This window comes from Balaenoptera musculus, chromosome 10, assembly GCF_009873245.2.
Source record: "Balaenoptera musculus isolate JJ_BM4_2016_0621 chromosome 10, mBalMus1.pri.v3, whole genome shotgun sequence".
NCBI lineage: Eukaryota > Metazoa > Chordata > Mammalia > Artiodactyla > Balaenopteridae > Balaenoptera > Balaenoptera musculus.
The window spans coordinates 5,124,877-5,147,637 of record NC_045794.1 but is presented as its reverse complement, the minus strand read 5'-3'; positions in this window follow the sequence as shown (position 1 = coordinate 5,147,637).

Genomic DNA, 22,761 nt, shown 5'->3' with positions numbered 1-22,761 from the left:
GCACAGAGGCTTGGCCTCCTTGCCTCCATCAGGACATCCCTGGATGCCCATCTCAACTGCAGAGCACCCTGCAGGTTTGGCTGGTGCCTCTGTGGCCACTGCATTGTTGTTCAACTCCTCCCTCTGACCAATCCTGCTGCACATGAACTCCTCCTGCACATGAATCTCTATCTCAGAGAGTGTTTTATGGAGAACTTGGCCTAAGATGTCATCTAAGGGGGCTCTCTGATCCATGAATACTTTAGCTCTATGGGACACCTTTACCTCTAGCCACCTTCCCTTCTCCCACCCCTTCCTCCTTCCCATCAATACTCCTCTCACTGCCCAGCCCATCTTAGGAGTCACTTTCATGTCCTAACAATTGTTGGGAATTTTCTGACCTCAGTCAGCCAGGTCTTACTTTCCAGTCTCCCTCTGGTGCCTTTCTCAAAAAATGTTTTCTGTTTGTATGATTCAAAATGTCTCTTGGCAGGAGTCAGACTGGTCTATACAAATACTGCTTACTGATGTACATAATGTCCTGGAATCCAACCTGCCTTCCTGAGCTGGGCTGTCTCCTTCTGGATGTCTTCCACACCTTGTAAACAGAGCTGAACGCGGAGAGCTTGGAGGCGGGAATGGAAGGAAGAGCATGCTCCCCTTTCCACCTTGACGTGGGTCTCTCCCGCCAAGCCTTTCACGGCAGGCTGCCCCTCCTGCACCTGGTCCGTAGCCTCTCCCGAGGGCAGGAGAAAATACAGAAGCATATTAAGCGTATGCTGGTTGGGCCAGATTCCTGGAGGCCACAATATCAAAGGTGGACTTTTTACATACGGCCAACTGCATTGCTTCATCCCTCTTCTCGGAATTTTGGCAAATGACCACCTTTCTCCAGGAAGCCTTCTTGCCTCAACCCTACCCATTTTGCAAACCATTGACACAGTTTCTGACTCAGTAAAGTTACCTTTACTTTATTCTCTCCTCTCCTTCAACTCCTCTCCCTACCTGAATATACAGTATCATAATTAACTGTGGGTGATCAGCCGTTATGGGTACAATTTGGATATGCCTTGGAAGGACTCTAGGCTACCAAGCAGCACACTGATGGCATGGGATTTTTAAAGCTGCCCATCCAGCTATCCCCAAGGCTCCACCTTAAAATTTTCATTCTACTTTCATTCTAAGGCCTTTCTCATAACTTACCCACAGTTCTTTCTTTCTGACACTCCTTGTACTGTGTGTGAATCTGTCTTCCCAGCTAGCCTGGATGTCTCTTGGAGGGCAGGAGCCACATTAATCATCTTTGCTCCTTCCCACCCACCACTTCTGATGTGCACATATTTGGTATTTATTAAATACAAGTTAAGTAAAAACACTTAATGCACTAGTAGGCAAAAATTAGAGTTTATGATTCTCAAGAAAAATTTCTTCCTAACCAGCATCACCAAGCATTCAGTGTCCTTCACTAAGTGGCACTGTCCTGGGTCTGATGGTGAGCACTGGGGTGTGACAGAAGGTGGCGGCTGCCAGAGCACGGTCCCTGCTCCCCAACCCGTGAGAGCAGTATCCTGCCCCCTCGTGATCACAGAGAGCTTGAGCATTTATCTTCTACAGACTTCAGTTTCCTTATCAATAAAGTATTGGTATCCCCTCCTGCCACATCACATTTTCTTTCCAGTGACTCTTAACGATTTTCTAGACTCTCAGATGAATTAATCATAATAGAATCATTGGCATCCACCCTACCCAGCCTGGTGGTGGCCACATAAGTCTCTTCTCTGAGCATGAGACAAGATGTGAGGTAATTATCCACACAAGAGCAATTTGGCCTTAGTGCAAAATGTTCATCTTTTCAGATGCTGAAGCAAAATACACTCTTCATAACACTCAGTGGCCTTTTGATTGCAGCTTTCTGTCTGAGCTTTCTACATGGGTATTAGTATATCCAACCCACGCCTCATCTACTCTGGAATTTATTAGGAGGTGGGAGGGAGGTGGGTGGAGGGACAGGTAAGCCTGCACACGTCCTTAAAGGTCTTTGTCAGGATCTTAGTTTGCACACATGTGTGCTACTTTCTGCCGCTAACTAATCTGTAAAGTTCTTGTGGAAACTGATTACCGTCTCTGACTTTGGAACTCCATCTTGTATCCTGTCCCCAAATCGACCTTACTGCTTTGTCAAAAGGCTTTCCATTAGAAGAAACAAAATGTCTTACCTGAGATCATATAAAAAGAATGAATCAGTGGACCATAAGAACACATAAGAAGTGCTGTTGAAATGATTAATTATGAATAACAATACACGGTAAAATAGAAAGAATGATGCCAATCTGTGTGGAGGAGGGTGCAGCAAAGCACAGTGTTTTTCAGATCAAAATATGAATTTGCATTGAACCTGCATATTTTTGGTATGGTGGTTTTTTACTAAAGTGAATTCAAGATTAAATTTAAAAATTTATTAGAACCATTCTTGGTAATTTTCTGTCTATTTTTTATAGATGCTCTTTTTATTACTCTGCTTGGCTGCCATACAAAATACTACAGTGGCTTAAAGAACAGAAATTTATTTTCTCACAGTTGTGGAGCCTGCAACTCAAGATCAAGGTGGCAGCAGTGTTGGTTCCTGGCGAGACTTCTCTCTTTAGCTTTCAGACATCCACATTCTCTGTGTCCTCCCATGGTCTTTCCTCTGTGTGTGCTCACTCCTGGTATCTCTTCCTCTTCTTATGAGGACACCAGTCTTATTGGATTAGGGCCTCATCCTTATGACCAAATTTAACCTTAATTGCCTCCTTAAAGGCCCTACCTCCAAATAAAGTCACATAGTTGGTTAGGGCTTCAACCTATGAATTTTGGGAAACACAATTCAGTCCATAATACTCTTCAAATCTAGTGTTTTGAATAAAATAGGCATGGAAATGAAAGGCTTCCTTTTAAAGCCACCTAGATTCAATCCACCATTACTCATGCCAGAAATAGGAAGCTCAGAGGATTCAAGAAGCCATTTATGTTCAGCATTAGCATGTATTTTTATTTTCCCCCTATTTTGCACCAGGTTGAATTTTGAGATTAACTCTCTGGTTTGGTTTCCAAAGGTTGTTTGCAATGCTATGCTATAAAAATGTTTGTACACATATCTCTCTGTATGTCCACTTGAGTAAAGTTGTAAGGTGTAAAATTGCTAGGTACATTCACACTTGACCAAACCCTGTACATTTTACATTCAAATGGCTACACTGGCTTACATGCCTACCTGCAAAGTGTGTGGGTTTCCATTTTCCCAGTATTTGATGTTACCCCGATACTTGATCTGTTTTCCTATTTTTGCCCATTTCATCGGTATAAAATAGTATCTCAAATTATTATTTGATTTCACATTTTCCTGATTCGTAATCAAGTTGAACACCTGCTCATAGGTACGTTATCTTGTCAGCTTTTACCTTCTATAAACTGTCTCTATATTTTCTTGACCCATTTTCACTTGGGTTTCCTGACGTTTTCTTGCAGATTTACATAACTTTCTTCCATATTCTGCATTACAATCAGTCTTGTGCTTTAAAACGTACCTTCCCTGTCTGGCAACTGTCAAATTTGTGTAGAGAGTCTTTCTTAGAACAAAATATTTCCTCCTTACATGGTCTAATCCAAAGTGTTTCCCCTTATGCTATAGGTGTTTGCGTCTTGCTTAACAAATGTCCGTTCAGTTAAAGAACACAGAGCTAACCTCCACAGCTTCTTCTAATAGTTTTGCAGGTTTGCCTTTCATGTGTAGACCTTTAATCTACTTGGAATTTATTTTTGCAAGTAGTTGGAATTTGAGTTCTAATTTTACTTGTCTCTATGTTTTTCAATTTCCCCATCACAATCTATTAAATAATTGATCCTTTCATTATTGATTTGTGAGGACTCGCCCATGATAAACCAAGTTCCCTTGTATATGTGGGTTCTGTTTCTGAATCTTCCATTCTGTTTAACTGGCATATCTCTCTGTCCTAGCACAATATCATGCTGGTTTTAATTCGTTTATCTTTGCAGCATGTTATAATATCTGAGAAGTAAAGAGAGTCTTCTCTTTTTGTTCTTTTTCAAATATATATAGACCTTTATTATTCCATATACATTTTAGTGTTATTTTATCTTTTTCTCCAGGATTTACATTGAAATTATTTAAACTTTATATATGATGTGGGGGAGAATTGGAATTTTTATATTTTTTTTCACTCATGGCCATGGTATAGGTCTCTATTTACTTATTTTTTTTAATGTCCTATTGGCTATTTTATCATTTCTTTCCATGTAAGTCTCATGCATTTTCATTCATTTCTAGTTACATTAGAGATTTAGAGCTTTTAATTCCTATTTTAAATGGTATTTTAATCTGTGGAGTCTTCGTGAGTGTATTGTCTTATTATAAATGCTACTTACTTTCAAAGACATTTTCTGGTTGGTTACTGCTGTTACAGTAGTTTGTTGACTTTCTTGGGCTATGTAAATTATCATTTTATATTTTATGATTTTCTCTTTCCAACTCTTATGCCTCTTATTTCTTTTTCTTGTCACTTATTCTTTGGCTAGAGCTGTCCGTAGTCTGTTGAATGAAGGGTGGAAATAGTAGCAAATACCTTTATTATTTTCCTAACTTAGCTCTAACAAGTAAAAAGAACAAGTCCAAAATGCTTAAAGGAGATTTGAGAGGTTTGATGGAAAAGTGATTACGTTATCACCAGTGAGATTAAATTATGGGTAGATACTGTGGCTCATCTACTGTTGTTAGGGATGTTATCAAGGGTTAAAAAGTGCTACATACAGACTAGAAGTCAACAGTTTCACCTTGATTTTAGCAGAAGCATCAAAAAAGGATTGAATCAACAAGTTGCTGACTATGAAAATTGGTATCAATTCAGTGCTAGGTCCTAAAATCTTCTGTGTCCCACATTTTGGTAACCTTTCTAAGAAAACATGTATTGTTTAAGAGTGTTTTGAGCAAATAAGTGATATAATCAAAGTGATAAATGCTGGTGGTCACTAAGGCTTGTGGATCGCTGAAGACTATTAAATTCCATCCCATCATCTCTGTGCACGTGGCCAAACATCCCTGACCTTGATTACAGGACAAGCCTCTGGACTCGCCTGTCTCCACGTTCTTCTCCTCAATTACATCCTCCATCCTGTCACCAGAGTCACGGGCCGAGAGCAATCTGACACACCCTGACACCTGTGAGACATCGTGTCTGAAAAGTCTAAGCAACCTAACCCCTCAGAAAGAGACCTGCTGCTGAGAAAACAGTATCTTCTGGAGTTAAACTAGCCTCCCGTCCCCGTCCCCTGCATTTCATTGGCACCTCCTCATTTCCATGACCATGTTGCCACCTCTGGTTCCTGAATTTCTCTCCTCTCCTGGGCTCCAAGTCAGGAGTCTCCTGAAAGGGCCCTGGCATCTTACTTCACTTTGAGGCTCGTGTCACTTACTCTGTGATAGGATTTGCCATTCACCTTCATCTGCCTTCCAGACCTGAAGGTCTGATGGTCCACTTCTGGTCTCCCTGGTGCTCACGGCTAACCCACCGTACTGTCCTCTGGTGAGAACCCCCTGACACCCCATTGGTTATAAGAGAAAGTCCAGCTCCTCAATACAACAGGCAAGGCCACAGTCCACACCCCACTGCCACCCAATCAGCTGCTGTTCCTCCTGTCTGCCACGTACTTCCGCGCTTCCTCTCTCTCTCGACTACCACTTTCCTCGTCTTTATTTTCTGAACCCCTATGTATCTTAAAGAACCAGTTTAAATGCCAGCCCTTCTGAAGTTTGTCCCCTTCACCTCTGTAGTTAGAACTTGCTTCTCTTAGGCTCTAACAGCAGGGTGTTTACGTTTGTATGATTGTCTTGCGTTACTTTTTGGCTATTACTAGCTTTCAAGTCTGTCTGTTCAACTAGTACATGTACACCTTAATTTTCCGCTTTCCAGAAGTCAGCTTAGCGACAGGGACTTAATATAGACTAAAAAGAGTTTGTATAACATAAACAATATTTGGAAGGTTGATTGGTGGTCACAAGCAGGATGGCTCAAGATGGAGAGAGTGAACAGAGAGGACCCAGAGGCAACTGCTATGCCCTCATCATGACTGAGGGGGACGGGGACTGGGGTGAGGATGGAAGGAGTGGATGTGAGGTCCCAGGATTGAGTGACTAAAGATGATGATGGTGCATGGGAGCAGTGAGGGAGGAGAAGCATCTACAATGCTCTGGAATTCTGAGTGCGGGTGCTTAGGGGGATGGTGGTCTCTTAACAGAAACAATGAAAGAAGGAGGAGGTGACCTTGAGGGAAAGCCATCTTGGGTTTGATGTCATCCAGTTGCATAGTCCCTGAAATGTGGGTCCAGTGCTGGGAACAGAGATAGAACACAGACTGGGGAGACGCGATCATTGACGATGTGGTGAGAGATTGGAGATATTACTATGGGCAAGAGGACAGAGAGCAGAGAAGACATCCTCTGGGGGAAATGCTCTGCTGGGGATGCAAAAGAAGCAAATAAGGACACAGAGGATGAGGAGGAGAAAGGGCCAGAAAGTAGGTATGGACCAGGAGAGTGTCTTGGGGGAGAAGCCAAGAGGGAAGAATTCCAAAGAGTAAAAGGTTAGCGGTATCAAGTTCTATGAAGAAGAGGCCAAGGGAGGACCTTGGTGACCTTCAAGAGAGCCCTTTCTGAGCAGAGGAGGGGGCGGGGGCACTGCCGGATGTGAGAGAGAAGGTGGGCGGGAGGAAGCGGAGGGGGCAGGTGCAGCCAGTTCTCCAGGGGATTTGGCAGCTCGGGGAGCAGAGGCTGGGGAAGGGCTGGGATGTGTGTTTGCCACCCCGCATACAGAGCACTGCCAAGTCAGTGAGTCTAGCTCCAAACTGTGACCCACTGCCCCCTCTTCTTCTCTGTTCCCGCAGCCATCCCGTCCGGCCTGCTTTTGAGAACCTGCAGGCTTTTCTGTTTCCATTTCTCCATTGCTTCCTCCACGCTGGGGGATAAGTCTTCTTAAAGCATTTTTCTGGTCCTATTTCTCCTAGGATCAAAGATGAAATGAAGCCCAGTGCTTCATCCAACTATACCAGAGTCTCCAGGCTTGGGCCTCAGCCTCCTTACAGAATTCTCTCCCCTGCTGCCCCTGTAGTCCCAACCTACACCTCAACCCCTGTGGGCCCCTCCCCCCACTGCCTGAGCCTCCCACCCCTGCCCTCCCCCACCCTGCACCAGAGAAGACGTACCAGCTCCCCACCTCTATCGCCTCCATTCTGGTCCAACCTCCTCCAAACTCACTCTCTTCTTTCTTTTATTCGCACATGTTTCCTTTTTTCTCTGCTTGAGCTGGAAACTGATCTTCCAGAATTGTCTTCCTTCAAAAGATGTCATCTTTATTTCTTTTTCAGAACAGGCATTTCTGTTTTGTGTTTGGGCATGATGTGGGAAAAGCTGAGGGACCTGCGTCTTTTAGCCAGAGGGTTAAGTCAGTATTTGTCCTGTGTGCAAGCCAGGGCTGGCCCCCAAGACCATTTGTAAATGCCCTCTCCACCAGGGAGACCACCTGATTTCCCAAATGTCATCGTGCTTTAAAACACTGAGTTTATACATGTATGTATAAACATATATATGAGTTTATATCTACACACACACTGTACACAAACACACACACACACAGTCTTCCTATTGCTCTTTGAGGGTGGGCCTCTGTTTTACCTATTTTGTATCCTCATAAGCCTACTACAGGCCTACATCCCAAGGACTTAATAAACGTGAATTAAATTGCAGGGAAAAATCATCCTCCGATCACTGAATTAATTGGCCGAGAGGATGTAGAAATGGCGAGCTCATGGGGAGATGGAGTTTTCCGTTGCCCAGACAGAACGGCTCCATAGTGGGTGGTGGGCACTCCCTCCTGTGAAATCAGACAGACACCCTATTGTCTGGGCTCTCCAGCACCCCTGGGGGCAAAGGGCGGCTGTCATGCCACACAGGTTGGCACCTGGTGATGTTTAATTCAACACCTGTATCACAGACTGTCTTGCATTGTTCTCCACTCTTTCCCGTGGGGCTGTGTTTTCACTCCAACAAGATTCAACAACAACAAACACTGACTGTGTATCTACTTACTTACTGTGTGCCAGGAGCTTTCACATAGTTTTCATATTGAAAACTCACAGGAGCCTTGCATGGTAGGTATTATTATTGTTATCGTAGTTTTTCCAGGGGAGAAACTGAGTTTCACAGACTTGCCGACGGTCGTGAGACTAACATGTGTCTAAGTCAGAATCTGGACCAAGATAAACCAACCTCCTGTGTCCTTTTTCACTCGTTGAGGTCAGGACAGGGCTTGACCTCCTCTCTCCCACCAGGGGCCAGCCCTTCCGCCCATCCCCGCAGCATCCTTGGTCCAAAGCTCACTACGCACCCTCCGCCCTAATTGATGGGGAAGTGCCTTCTCGGCTGCTGTGCTCAGAGGAGGGAAGACGCCCCGCTGTCATTCTGCGCATGCGCAGTGCTGGGCTCCGGCCCTGCAGGTGTGAGGGCAGAGCTATAAATACCTGCCGCATTGTCCCCCATCAGGGCCAAACAACATCAGGGCGCCTTCCCTAGGGGAGCTGATGAATAAATGAGAGATGTCGCCCAAACAAAGACAGCCTTGCCTCGGGCTGCGTCTGGTGATTCCAGCTGAATTGTTAAGGCGTGTGAATCCATTTCGTGAGCTTTATGATGAAGGTACTGGAGCTCATGACCATCTCCGCTGGGCACACAGTGCCCCAGAGCAGGCCAGGGCGGGAGGGAAGGTGCGGGCCCCAAACACAGCTACTTTCATGTAGCGCACCCATCCCCACGCCCCTGCCCACACCCGGTGCTAGGTGACGGTGAAAACCCAGCCAGCTTGGCTCTCCTTCCTTCCCCTCTAAACTTCACGTATCACCCTTGCAACAGTCTATGCAGCAGGATCTTCTGTTAGAAGCCTAGGGACTTCCCGGGCGGTCCAGTGCTTAGGACTCCTTGCTTCCACTGCAGGGAGCGTGTGTTCCATTCCTGGTCGGGGAGCTAAGGGCCCACAAGCCCTGCAGCGCAGACAAAAAAAAAAAAAAGCCTAAAAGCCCCTCATGTTTGAACAGAAATTCATAGTTTACAAAGAACTTGTGAGCCATGTAAGGAGGCAGCGTCAAGAGGGCACGTATTATGAACCTCACTTTCTCTAGCAGTGAATCAAGACTCAGAGAGGAGAGGTGCTCTGCCTAAGGACACACAGCAAGTAAGAGGCAGAGCCGGGACACAACTGCAGGTCTCCTGGCTACAGTTGCAGGGCCTGAAACTGACTAGGCCCAGGGAGAAACAATCTTCTTAATGTTGATTTACAAACTTTATAGAAAGGATTTTAGAAAAAGATCTCTTGGCAGGCATCTTGATGCCTCCAGTGAAACTGCCAAGGGCCTCGGTAACGTCTGAATAGCTTAGAACAGAGGAATAACTACCATCCCAGCCACACCTGAAGTTCTGGGAGCTGTTGAAAAAAGATGGGTCTCCCGTAGCTTTGCAGAAGACTGTATCACAAAGCCAAATTTGGAACCTCTCGGCACACATTTGGTGGAATATCAATACCCCTGTTTTTCATATATAAATAAAAGTAACAGAATCAATAGTAAGTCATCTTCAAAGCTATTTTTGAAATACTAATTTGCAGCCGGGAAGCGCTTATCATGTACTAAGGTAGGCAGGCTGGCTTGGCTACTACCTTTAGCGAGATTCCAATTTTAGAGTCTTAAGGAAATTCCTGATCCTCAGGAAAGCACTCTCTCCCGAGGACAAGCATTATGCCGTCTTGTACCTTGTTCCTTCCAATTTGCCACCAGGTGACAAGGGAAGGGTTTTGAGATCCACAGCCAGGGCAGGACCTGGCCTCTGTTGGCACCTGTGTGAGCTCAACCTGCTTCCTGCCCATGTCAGAAATCTATGTAAGTCACAGAGCCTCCAGCTTGCCCTCATCTGTCTCAGGCCTCCCAGACCTGGAGGCCGGTCAAGCAGGCAGGTCAAGAAAGCAGAGTGGGGTCTGTGCATTTAGGGTTGGGAGGCCCCGTTTAATGACACCTGCGCACATGTGGGCATTGTTTCCCCTTCAGTCTCTCCTCTCCCTAGGGTAGAAAAAAGTCTTTTTTCATTCAGTCATTCATTCATTCCACATTCATTCATTCATCCTATTTTTTGAGTGCCTACAAAGTACCAAGAACCGTTCTACACGCTGGGATTGCAACAGTGAATCAAATAGACAAAAACTTCTCCCCCTGTGACACTGACATTCTACTGGGAGAGCCTTTCATGGAGTACTTCTTGTCTACATACCAAGTAAGACAGATAATGAAAGGTACAGTACGTTATATCATGCTAAGTGCTAAATGGTATGGAGACCCAGCTGCTCAGGGAGGCTGGGGCCTTCAGAGAGGAGGCTTGGCCTTACCAAGAGGGTAGCCTTTGAGTAAAAACTTGAAGGAGTGGGGAGTGACCTCTGTAGCTACCTGGGGCAAGAACATTGGAGGCAGAGGGGACAGCTGGAGCCAAGTCCCAAGTGGAAAGTGTCCTGGTATGTTTGAAGAATGGTCAGGAGGTTGGCGGGGCAGAGTGGATGGGAGCAAAAGAAGTAGATGGGATGTGGGGTCTTGGGGGACGCAGACTCTCATGGGCTCTAGGGACCGCTGTAAGGACCTGGCTTTCCCTCTAGAGAAACCAGGCATCATGGGAGGTGGCCTCCTGACCAGATGTCTGTGTTCACAGTGTCACTTTGGGGGCAGCGTTGGCAATGGGCTGTTGGGAGCAATGGTAGAAGCATGGAGAGAAGACAGAAACTTTTTCAGGACTTCCAGAGGTGAGGGTGGCTTGGATCAGGTTGGTGGTAGTGGCAGAGGTGAGGCATGTCACGATCTGGGTCTGTTTGGAAGGTGGAGCCAATGGGATTGGATGCAGAGACTGTGAGAGAGAGAGAGAGGGGTCAAGGTCATAACATGGTTTTTATCCTGAGCACCGGAAGAAAGGAATTGCCATCCCGGAGTAAGGAAGACCATGAGTAGACCAGCTGGGGAGGCAGAATGGAAGCTCCATCTTGGACTTGACTTCTGAGAGGCAGAATGGGAATAACACGACACCTTTCCCAGGGTTGTTGTTCTTGCATCCTTACCCTGGGTCCCGGGTTTGAATTCTGACTTTCTTGTGAATTCTTGCACAAGTTCCTTAAAGTTTTGGTGCCTCGGCGTCCACATTTTAAAAGGGAGGTTATAGTAATACATACCTCCTAGGGCTGTGAAACAGCAACGTGAATAGAAATATTTCAATTAGAGTCTGACACATGGTAGGTTCTCGAAAACTTTAGCTGTTATAATTGTGTAAGGAATACCTAAAAGTGCTTCAAAATGCTATAGCACTTTAAACATATGGCATCATGTTTTTACATTTGCCTTGAATTTATGACGTTCCCAAGCCCATCCTCGAATCCTCACGTCAGAGTCATCTGCTTTCTAAGCTGTTACACAGAAGTGCTGAGATAGACCCAAAATATTAAGCTTTTTTTTTTAACATCTTTATTGGAGTGTAATTCTTTACAATGGAGTGTTAGATTCTGCTTTATAACAAAGTGAATCAGCTATACATGTACATATATTCCCATATCCCCTCCCTCTTGCGTCTCCCTCCCACCCTCCCTATCCCACCCCTCTAGGTGGTCACAAAGCACCGAGCTGATCTTCCTGTGCTATGCGGCTGCTTCCCACTAGCTATCTATTTTACATTTGGTAGTGTATATATGTCCATGCCACTCTCTCACTTCGTCCCAGCTTACCCTTCCCCCTCCCCGTGTCCTCAAGTCCATTCTCTACGTCTGCATCTTTATTCCTGTCCAGCCCCTTGGTTCTTCATAACCAACTTTTTTTTTTTAGATTCCATATATATGTGTTAGCATACGGTATTTGTTTTTCTCTTTCCCACTTACTCCACTCTGTATGACAGACTCTAGGTCCATCCACCTCACTACAAATAACTCAGTTTCATTTCTTTTTATCGCTGAGTAATATTCCATTGTATATATGTGCCACATCTTCTTTATCCATTCATCTGTTGATGGACACTTAGGTTGCTTCCATGTCCTGGCTATTGTAAATAGAGCAATGAACATTTTGGTACATGACTCTTTTTGAATTACGGTTTTCTCAGGGTATATGCCCAGTAGTGGGATTGCTGGGTCGTATGGCAGTTCTATTTTTAGTTTTTTAAAGAACCTCCATACTGTTCTCCATAGTGGCTATATCAATTTACATTCCCACCAACAGTGCAAGGGGGTTCCCTTTTCTCCACACCCTCTCCAGCATTTATTGTTGGTAGATTTTTTGATGATGGCCATTCTGACTGGTGTGAGGTGATACCTCATTGTAGTTTTGATTTGCATTTCTCTAATGATTAGTGATGGTGAACATTCTTTCATGTGTTTGCTGGCAATCTGTATATCTTCTTTGGAGAAATGTCTGTTTAGGTCTTCTGCCCATTTTTGGATTGGGTTGTTTGTTTTTTTGATATGGAGCTGCATGAGCTGCTTGTAAATTTTGGAGATTAATTCTTTATCAGTTGCTTCATTTGCAAATATTTTCTCCCATTCTAAGGGTTGTCTTTTCATCTTGTTTATGGTTTCCTTTGCTGTGCAAAAGCTTTTACGTTTCATTAGGTCCCATTTGTTTAAGCTTTTTTTTAAAATAAAAACTTGCTTGATATGTATTAATCTCAATATTCAGAAAAATTCTGCAGGTAATTCTTCAACAGAATGCAAAAACGCCTCCAGATGATCTGAGTTGCTGTTTTCATCACTGAGTTTTCTTAGTGCAAAGTCTGCCACCTCTGCCCTCTGTCCACGGGCTACGATTGCCCCAAAGTCAGGCTCTGCATCTCCCGTGAGGTCTGGGTGTGTGTGAGAGCTGAGGTTCATGGATGGCATCTGTGCAGACCGAGCATAGAGAACACGTGGGCCTGTGTCAGAATGAATTGTTGAAAAGACAGAAGAAATATCTGAGCCATCTGAGATTTAGTGTGTTGAGAATACACTGAAGCATCAGCAGTCAACGTGTTTGCTAAGACAGTCCTCACTGGATGCCAACTATGTGTCCTAAGGCCAGATTAATCCCTGCTCCAGACAGACATTCACGGCTCGGCCAGCAGGAGAGACTATTGGATGCAGCTGCCCCTCTGCTCTGCTCAGTCCCGTGTCCTCAGCTACCCCATGCCTCGCTTACCCAGGCCCGGTGGTTGGCCAAGCCCATCGCTGGGCTCACCTTAAAGATGTCTGTTTCTGCAGGTAGATTTCTTCTCACTCATGTAGATGGACTGGATTCTGCTTCCATGGCTGCCACTGACCAGCTGGGTGACAGGAGGCCAACTGCTCAGACTGCCTAAGCCCTTTGAGCCTTGATTTCCCTGTGTGCAAACTCAGATCACACTACCTATTCCTCGAGGGGGTGGATCACGGATGAGTTTTGTAAATAGTCAGGTAGCAGTCACTGCAAGGCACTGTCACCCTGACCCCGAATATGCCCGTCTGTCTTTTTGCATTTGAGTTCCTGGTCTGGGACAGAATGGGAATAGCTTTCTGTCATCTAGAGCATAAAGAAGATTAACGAGCTCCAAGAGGCCGAGGCCGAGTATTTCCTCTGATCACACCTCTTTTCAGCTCTATGGCTGTTTGTGTAACCCGGCCACCAGGGGCATTTAGAAAGAGGAGCAAACACTCACCCACCACCCAGTCACACTTACAGGCTCCTGTTGCGCTTCATCCCTGGGTTCTAATTCAATCCACACTGCAAGTTCCTGACTCCTTTGGAAAAATCATTTCCTTTTCTTTGAGTTGAAATTTCCTCCTCTGTAAAAAATGGGGTTGTATTAAGACCTCTGTAAGGTCTCTGCTGCCAAAATATCCCATTGTTGAACTGTGTATTTCTGTCTGCTGGCCGACGAACATAATATCTGACCAATTTACCCAAGTATTAAGGTGCATTTGTTATTAATTAAAATTATAAAATCATGGGTATCCTTTGGTCTCCCAGGTCTGCACACCTCATCCATTTCTGATTCTCCCATCAGCTGCAGGAAAAGTCCCGTGGGCCAGTTCACCCCATGCCTGGTGGATCCCCACCACCCTCCTTCAAGAACCAAGAACCAGGGATTTCAATTAGTGATGAGAGCGTGGGAAAGCCGAGAGAGTTACTAAATCAGGGACTAACCATTTGAAGGAGGAGCTATGTCAAAACACGTGCTGTCTTGGATGGGCTCTTCTACAAGGTTCCTGTTCCCCATGAAGCAAAAGATCCACATAGAAGAGGGTAGAATGTAAGAGCAGAGGAAGACTTTTGCTGTCATTCAATTCTATGCCCAGTTTTAGCCCAACCCAGAGAGACGAAGTGACTTACCTAAAGTAATACGGATACCTGGTGGCAGAGAGTGTTTCCCTGGAAGCCAGTCCTGCCTCTTTCTACTTCATCTCTCCCTTCAACCATTGCCCAAGAGAAGGTGGCCTTTTCCCCTTTATAAAGGAGAAGCAGAGATCTGAGAAACATTCAGTACAGTTGTCTGATAACACACAGCATTTTGTTGTCACTAGCAAATCTATTTCTTGAATTGGCTTCTTTCCATCATGAAATGGGGACCAATTGGCATGTGTCTATTCTTATTTAATTCTGAAAGTCTGGTCAGGGTCAGCTTAATAGTCTTATTTAATTATTTGATTAGATTTTCCCAAAATGTGTGCTCTCTTTCTATTGGCTGGGAAAGCTGTAGACCAAACACACATTTGCTCTTTGTGCCCAGATGCTCACCTGCACACATACACACATGTGCATGTACACATACACACATGTGCATGTACACATACATTTAAGATGCATGAGTGTGCATATGGTGCCCATGGGAGAGGGTGTGAGTTGGTGGATTTTGTACTACGTCAACAGCCATAAGAGTAGCTCACTCTCCCAAAGGCAGGTGGCCACTTGGGGTCCTTTCTAGCTCTGAGAGTTAGAGTTTGTGATTCTGTGTTGACTGAGAAATGATCAAAGACTTCCCATTCTCTAAAAATACATGTTTGCTTCCTGAAAGAGAAGAGCCCAGGACAAAGTCATACTATTCTTAGCATTTATCCTGTGGGTGGAAATGGGACATGGCATGTAGGTGCTCTGGGATGGAGCTTGTGGAGGGTGGGAGGTTTGGGGTTCAGGATCCTCCGGAGCCCCATAGACCTGTCTCTACACTCCAGTAGGACACTGGGGTGGAGCAGTGGATGGGCAGGGGGCCTGGGTCTACAATGATTGCTGCCAGGACTCTGTCCCTGTGTACATGTGCCATCCATCAACCATGCAAGGGCCATTGTTAGGTTCTAGGGCACAAAGGTACGTAAGTCATGGCCTCCATTACTTCCATCATCGCATAGTTCCTATGCCAACAGGGATGGGTAACAAACATATCTTTTAAAAAGTGTGATATGAAGCGTGATCAGTGTTTTACTGGAGTATAGCTCTATAAAAATACCATGGGAAGGCAAGACGGAGAAATCATTCTTCCCTAGAGGAATTTTTCTCCTATGCTGGCCTAGGGTTCACTCATTTGAGATCTAATATGTATTCTTTGAATGTTTTCTACTGCGTATCACTGTGTTAAGAGTTGAGAGGAAGTAGTAGGGAGAACCCATTTTGAAGAGAAAAAGGGAGACCCAGGGATCAGGGTCCAAGTCTCCTGATTGCCTCACATTTATTCAATCCACATTCACTAAAGCACAAACCCTGCAACAAGCCATTGGCTGGACTCAGAGGACATGAAGGTAAGTGAGAGATCCCTGCCCAGTTCTGCTCAGAGAACCCACCCGTCAGGCCAGCGGGGCCTGGGGTCCCGTGGGGGTCAGTCCTCAGCCAGCATCACGAGATGGTGTTCAGAGAACCTACCTAAACCAAGAACGGAGCACCAGCCCGCCCCTGGGAGGAGCCCTGTTTTGGGGTATCCTGTCTGTGGGGCTGGGACTGCACATCTGTCCACAGGTCTGGTTCCAGCCTCGTGCTTCAGATCTGATGAGTCCTATTGTCATTTCTGGCACCAGATCACGTCCACTTTTCACTTTGCCTTTACCTTGTGGACTAAGTTTGGGCGTCCAGTGACACCCACCTCACATCTCAGACCCAGCTGTTAGCAGGGCCTTGCTGTACTGTGTGATAAGGACTTACTGGAGCCAGAGAAAGCCCTACAATAAGAGGGTCCACCTAGGGCTGAGGTGTGAGGACATTTTTCTTCCCATATCACCTCTGGTCGATTACGCATGGCTGTCTAGGGCATTCGTTGTGTTGTGAGACTGACTTGGGCGCCGTGAGGGGCAGGGTGGGGGGGGGAGGGCAGGTTTGCTCTGCTCTATTTGGGGGTGTCATGGGACGTAAGTAGTTTCCTAGGATCGCCAGCTGACTGTGAGTCATTAAAAGCCAAATTGTGTAAGCTGATTGGGCTGCTAAGGAAACTGTATCATACAGGGCTCTATAATCCCAAACATAGTAATACGTCACATTATGTGACTCCAGGAGGCTAAGATCAGGTCTCTCTCCACCTAGTGCACAAAACAAGGTGACCCCCTGGTTTCCAAGGGAAACACAGTGGGCCTTTCATTACTCATTTTACAGCTTATCTCCTGGAAATCTTGCTTCCAGTCTGAGGGTTGGGAGGAGCCATGGTTTGCTTGTGATGCCTCTCCTGGCCTGCAGCTTGGGGCCCAGAGAGGGAAGCAAGACAAGGCTTAGGGCCTCCCTTTTCCCTTTCCCCACTGCCCTGGAACACTTAGTTAGAACACCCCACGCTCCTCTGAAGTGTGGTTTTGACATATGAACCCACCAGACAGGGAGCTAATGACAAGGGATGGGGGGGAGGGGCGGGCAGGCCCTGCTTTTTGTCCAGTGGGGCTGGTCCAGGAGCTCATCAGTGGGGTCTGACTGAAGAGCTGATTGAAGACTTTCCTGGGTTCTTCCACCCAGTGTTCGATTCTACGCGTGCCTGATGTGCAGTGTTCAAATGCGACCCCGTATATTTGATGAGTATTTTACAGCTTGTAAAGCCTTTTCACGTATTATCTCATTGGAGCCATGGAAACCCCAGAGACGAGACATTATTATTCTTAGGTTACAGATGAAGGAACTAAATTCAGAGAAGTTCAAATGATTTTCCAATGGTTATTTGCTCACTCAGTGACTAACCATGGCTTAGCCTTAAGTCTCCTGGCTCTACAAAGGCCCTTTCACTCTATGATGGATGCATTCCTGAACCAAATAGAAATAATTCTTGGGTTTTAGCTCTTAGGGATTATATGTACCAGTCTTTCTCTTCAATAACACAGATAAATGGGAGCTGATAGAAAATTCCTTCTTCTTATTTTGAAGGAGATGAGAAGGAAAAGTAAATGAAAATTTGAATGCCCAGAGGGGTTGCTAAGGAGCGTTGTCTCGTGCTTTGGAAAGTTGGTATAGTGTCAACAATTAACGTGTTTTGGATAACTCTGCTAGTATCTTGCCTGGATATGGGGGGAAGGTAAGATGGGGTTTCAAGTTCTCATCTGATCTAGAGGGCCCGTGAGTCTTTGGTTAGAATTTCTATGGCATCTCCTCTCAGCCATGCTCAGTCACTCCTGATGCCCTCTGCCATCATGGAATCTGCCAGCTTGGCCTTCCCAAGCCACCTCCCAAAGAAACAGAATACTCCTGTCAGCATCTCCCCAAGGCCGTTAGCAACTGACCATCTCCGGACCATCTCCATGTAACAATGTTGTCCATAAAGTCTGACGATTCCTTAGCTGCTGTCCTACTCCACATGGAAGGAGATGGTTAGATTTTTTTTTTTTTAAAGACCCACAATTTGATCTCCCAAAACACTGCTTTATTTGAAGTCAGTATTGAAAATATCATCTCCACAATTAGGCAAAAATTGTGCATTTAAAAAAAGACTTATCAAAATTGGTGAATTTTTGTGTAGCCATTTTAATATTGAGGATGGAAGAAAAAAAGCAACATTTTCAGCATATTATGCTTTATTATTTCAAGAAAGGTAAAACACAACTGAAACGCAAAAAAAGATTTGTGCAGTTTATGGAAAAGGTGCTATGACTGGTCGAAAGTGTCGAAAGTGGTTTGTGAAGTTTTGTGCTGGAGATTACTCACTGGACGATGCCCCATAGTCAGGTAGACAAGTTGAAGTTGATAGCGATCAAATCGAGACATTAATTGAGAGCAATCCGTGTTATACCACGCGGGAGATAGCCGACATACTCAAAATATCCGAATCAAGCGTTGAAAATCATTTGCACCAGCTTGGTTATGTTCATTGCTTTGATGTTTGGGCTCCACATAACTTAAGTGAAAAACAGCTTCTAGACCGTATTTCCGCATGTGATTCTCTACTTAAACGTAATGAAAACATTGTGTTTTTAAAACAAATTGGGGATACTGTACAACAATGTGGAATGGAAGAGATTGTGGGGCAAGCAAAACGAACCACCACCAACCACACCAAAGGCCGGTCTTCATCCAAAGAAGATGATGTTGTGTATATGGTGGGATTGGAAGAGAGTCCTCTATGATGAGCTCCTCTGGGACACCAAATGATTAATTCTAACAAGCACTACTCCCAGTTAGACCAACTGAAAGCAGCGCTCGATGAAAAGCATCCAGAAGTAGTCAAAAGAAAACTCATAATGCTCCATCAAGATAACTCAAGACCGCATGTTTCTTTGATGGCCAGGCACAAACTGTTACAGCTTGGCTGGGAAGTTCTGATTCCTCCGCTGTATTCACCAGACATTGCACCTTCGGATTTCCATTTATTTTGGTCTTTACAAAATTCTCTTAATGGAAAAAATTTCAATTCCCTGGAAGACTGTAAAAGGCACCTGGAACAGTTCTTTGTTCAAAAAGATAAAAAGTTTTGGGAAGATGGAATTATGAAGTTGCCTGAAAGATGGCAGAAGGTAGTGGAACAAAAGGGTGAATACATTGTTCAATAAAGTTCTTGGTGAAAATGAAAAATGTGTCTTTTATTGTTACTTAAAAACCGAAGGCACTTTTGGCCCACCCAATAGTAGTACATGGGCGGGGAGGGGGGTGGGCAATGATACCTTTTACTACTTGAAGATGTCAGAATTAAAAGTATACTCTAAGGGTTCAATCATTAATCACAGAAAGTGAATCAGAGTAGGTTCCTCAATGTCAGCTCTATTGCCAGTTTGAACGGGATCATTCTGTGTTGTGGTGTTTACCCTGTGCCCTGTAGGAGGTTTTGTGGCATCCCTGGCCTATGCCCACTACCATCCTGTAGCACCATCCCACCTCACCCCCGAGCTGTCATAACCAAATACGTCTCCACATGCTGCGAAAAATTCTCTGGGGGAAAAACTGTCTTCTGTTGAAAAACACGAGAATAGGGAAACACCAAATCAGAAAGAAGGACTTTAGGACTTGTAAGTCTTGGGTCTAAATGTACAAACCCATTTAGAAGAAGGAGAGCGGGGCAAACTTGAGAAGTGCCCATCCAAGTACCTGCCAGGGTACCTCATAGTCCCTTCAAGCATTAAGAAGGCACAATCCTTCTGGAAGGCATGACTGTAGCTGGACCCCTTTGGGTATTCTATTTTTCAAATCCCGCTTGTTCTGGATCCACTCTACCAAACAACTTTCTGATTATCAGTTTTTCCAAACTGCTTTCCCACACAGAGAGGCTTCACTGGCCAAATGGTGTGAATGAGTATCTTGTCTACCTGACAGCCATACTTTATTTTATATGAGTGAATTGACATTGCAGTTTATCCATCAGCCTCTGTGAGTTAGGTTAGCAGAACTCATTCATCATCTGTGATCTATGCTAGGATCTCCATGAGATGGAATTTTCAAGCCTGCAAAATTCATAGAATTTAGCAAGATGAAAGCATACTTATGAAACCTCTTAGGAGCCAACCAGCTCCCTTCTTCTGGGTATCTATTGTTATATAACAAACCATTCCAACACTTAGTGGCTTAAAACAACAGCTACTTTATTGCTTATAATTCTGTAGATCAAAAATTCTGGTAAGTCTCAATGGGTATACAGGACACCACTGGATTCACGTGTCTGCATTCATGTCTGGGGCCTTGTTGCTGCCAGGAAGTGGAGTGTCGCAGTGCTCCTCTGCTTGGCCTCTTTCCTCAGCAGGAGAGTCTGGACTTTCTTCCATGGCAGAGCAACGCCTTAAGAGTGCAAACACAGAATTTGATGTGTCTCTTAAGGCCTAGGCCTGGAAGCGACATAGTGTCACTTCTGCTTCTTACTGTTGGTCAAAGCAAGTCCAGCCTGGAATCAGTGAGAGGGGGAATACACTCCAAATCTTGAATGAAAGAGTGTCAAAGTTACATTTCGAAAGTGTACTTGTAATTGAAGGGATTAGTATGGCCATCTTTGGAAACAATCTGCCTTACTGTCATAGAATAAACTCCAACAAGATTCATAGAAAACCTATAAAATCTTTTAAGATAAGTGTATTAAAGAAAGCAGTACGAGCTTGGATTTTAGGACAGAGGTTGTTAAAAATAAAGATGCCTTCAGGTCCCCAACTTTCTTTGGGAAGAAAGCATACTGAGAAATCTACTCAGGGGAGAACACAATCCATTTCTTATAGAAAATGAAAGATGTTCAAAGGGAAAAGCCCAGCCAGCAGAGCCAGGAGCTGAGGAAAACAACAGATTGCAGAACCATTCCCAGAGAGCAGAAATGGGCTCTGATCAAGGAATCTTCCTTGATGCTAGAGTCAGGGGAACTGACAACATATGTCTGGATTTCAGAATTGCCCTGGATCAGTGACTGCTTTGTTCTTCCCAACATTTCCCTTGTAAAATGGAATGTCCTTATCTTATCCCTGTATTTTGTGGATGTGGTGGACAGATAATCTATCCCGCTAGTCCACAGGTCTCCAGGAGTCTCATCCACATTTGAACCTCATGGAGATCATGAGGTGCTCTAGTTTGAAACCCTAAGCACATGCCAACTCCCATCAGGATGTGAAGTCTACTTCCCCTCTCCTTGAATCTGAGCTGACCTAGTTATTGCTTCGAGCAATAGAATATGGTGGAAATTATTCTGTGTGACTTATGTACCTAGGGCTTATGTGGTCTGGCAGCTTCCACTTTTATGCTCAAGAATCCATAACAACCATGTGAGAAAGTCCAGCCTAACTTACTGGAAAAAGAGATCAAATGTAGGAGCATTGAGGTGCCTCAGCTGACTTCCACGATCGAGTGCCCATATATGTAGTTAAAGACATCCTGGATCCTCTAATCCCAGTAACACCTAATCAGTACCAAGTGGGACAGAGTTAAGCTCTCCCTGCTGAGCTTTCCCCCAACTGCAGATCAACAAAATCATGAACAAATCAAATAGTTGTTATTTGAAGCCACTGTGTTTTGGAATAGTTTGTAACCCAAACAAGAAAACACTGAAACATACATACCCTATTCTCACAATATGATTTGTTTTCTACTTTGTTCACACTTGTCACCTTCTCCCGGAATATTTTGAAGAAACACCTCAAATTTTCAATTCTTAGCAGAGTCTAGGGTATTTCACTATTAAAATATTTGCATAAATGTCAAGAAAGCACAATGACACCATGGGACACTCCTGATCCCACTAATGGAACAACCAAAACTGAGTAGACAAAGCAACCAAAGACCTATGGTTCACAGTAGATTCAGATGGTTGTAGAAGGTGTCACCACAGACCTCCAGGGTTTAGAACCCTGCTCTAGCTTCCATCAGGAAAATATCTAATCAAGTTTAATCTCCCCACCATCCCCTTTCACCCTTCTCCCCTAAACCCCAGCAAACACTTCCAGACTTAACCACCATCATCTATGTTCTGCATGCTTCTGCTTACAGCATGCTGTGGGAATTATCAGGGTCCCCAGGATCTCAGCCCACAGGAAGAAAGCATACCACCAGCTGACTCTTGGCTTTGGGAAAGGTCACCAATTACAGCTGTCTGCTTACAGAAGAATTCTGGGTTTTCCTTACCCTTTGCGGTTACTTCTAAGAAGTCAGCTGTTGGGCACTGGACCCTGAAGTGCACTGTTCTTCCCGATTACTGAGAACAGAAACAGGGCCCTGATTTTCCATGGTAGTGTCTATTCTGTGGCAAGGGAGGGAAAGGAGGAAGATCTGAAGAAGTTTGGATTTATTACGGGATTAAGAGCAGCCTCTATGTTGAATGATCTGATTATTTTGTCTTTGGACACAGAGGCTATGGAGGGCTCCTGCCTCTCAAACTCAATACCTATATTATAAACAGGATTGTAAATATCCTTTCTTAACATAGAACAAAGTCCAAACAAGGAGCCAAGCAGCAGTAATTCTGGGAATTTTTTCTAAGCTGTGCAGATGCAGGATGACTTGTTTTGGAATCTGATGAGAAATACAGGAACTAGAAACCAATGGTACGAAAATATCACCAAAACTGAAGATAAATGCTCCAAGAGAGCTGTAATTCTCCAAGAATCTATAGACCTGAGCTTGGACTCTTGCTTGGCCACAAACCTCAGCTGACCTCTCTGCACTGCTTGATGGTCCTTTTCTATCTAGGATATTCTTTCCTCACATCCATCACTGAACCCCACACTATACTCACAGCACCCCAAACTTGATTCTTCTTCCTCAAAAAATAAGACCATGAAGAATAAAGTACTTCAACTTCCAACCTTCTCC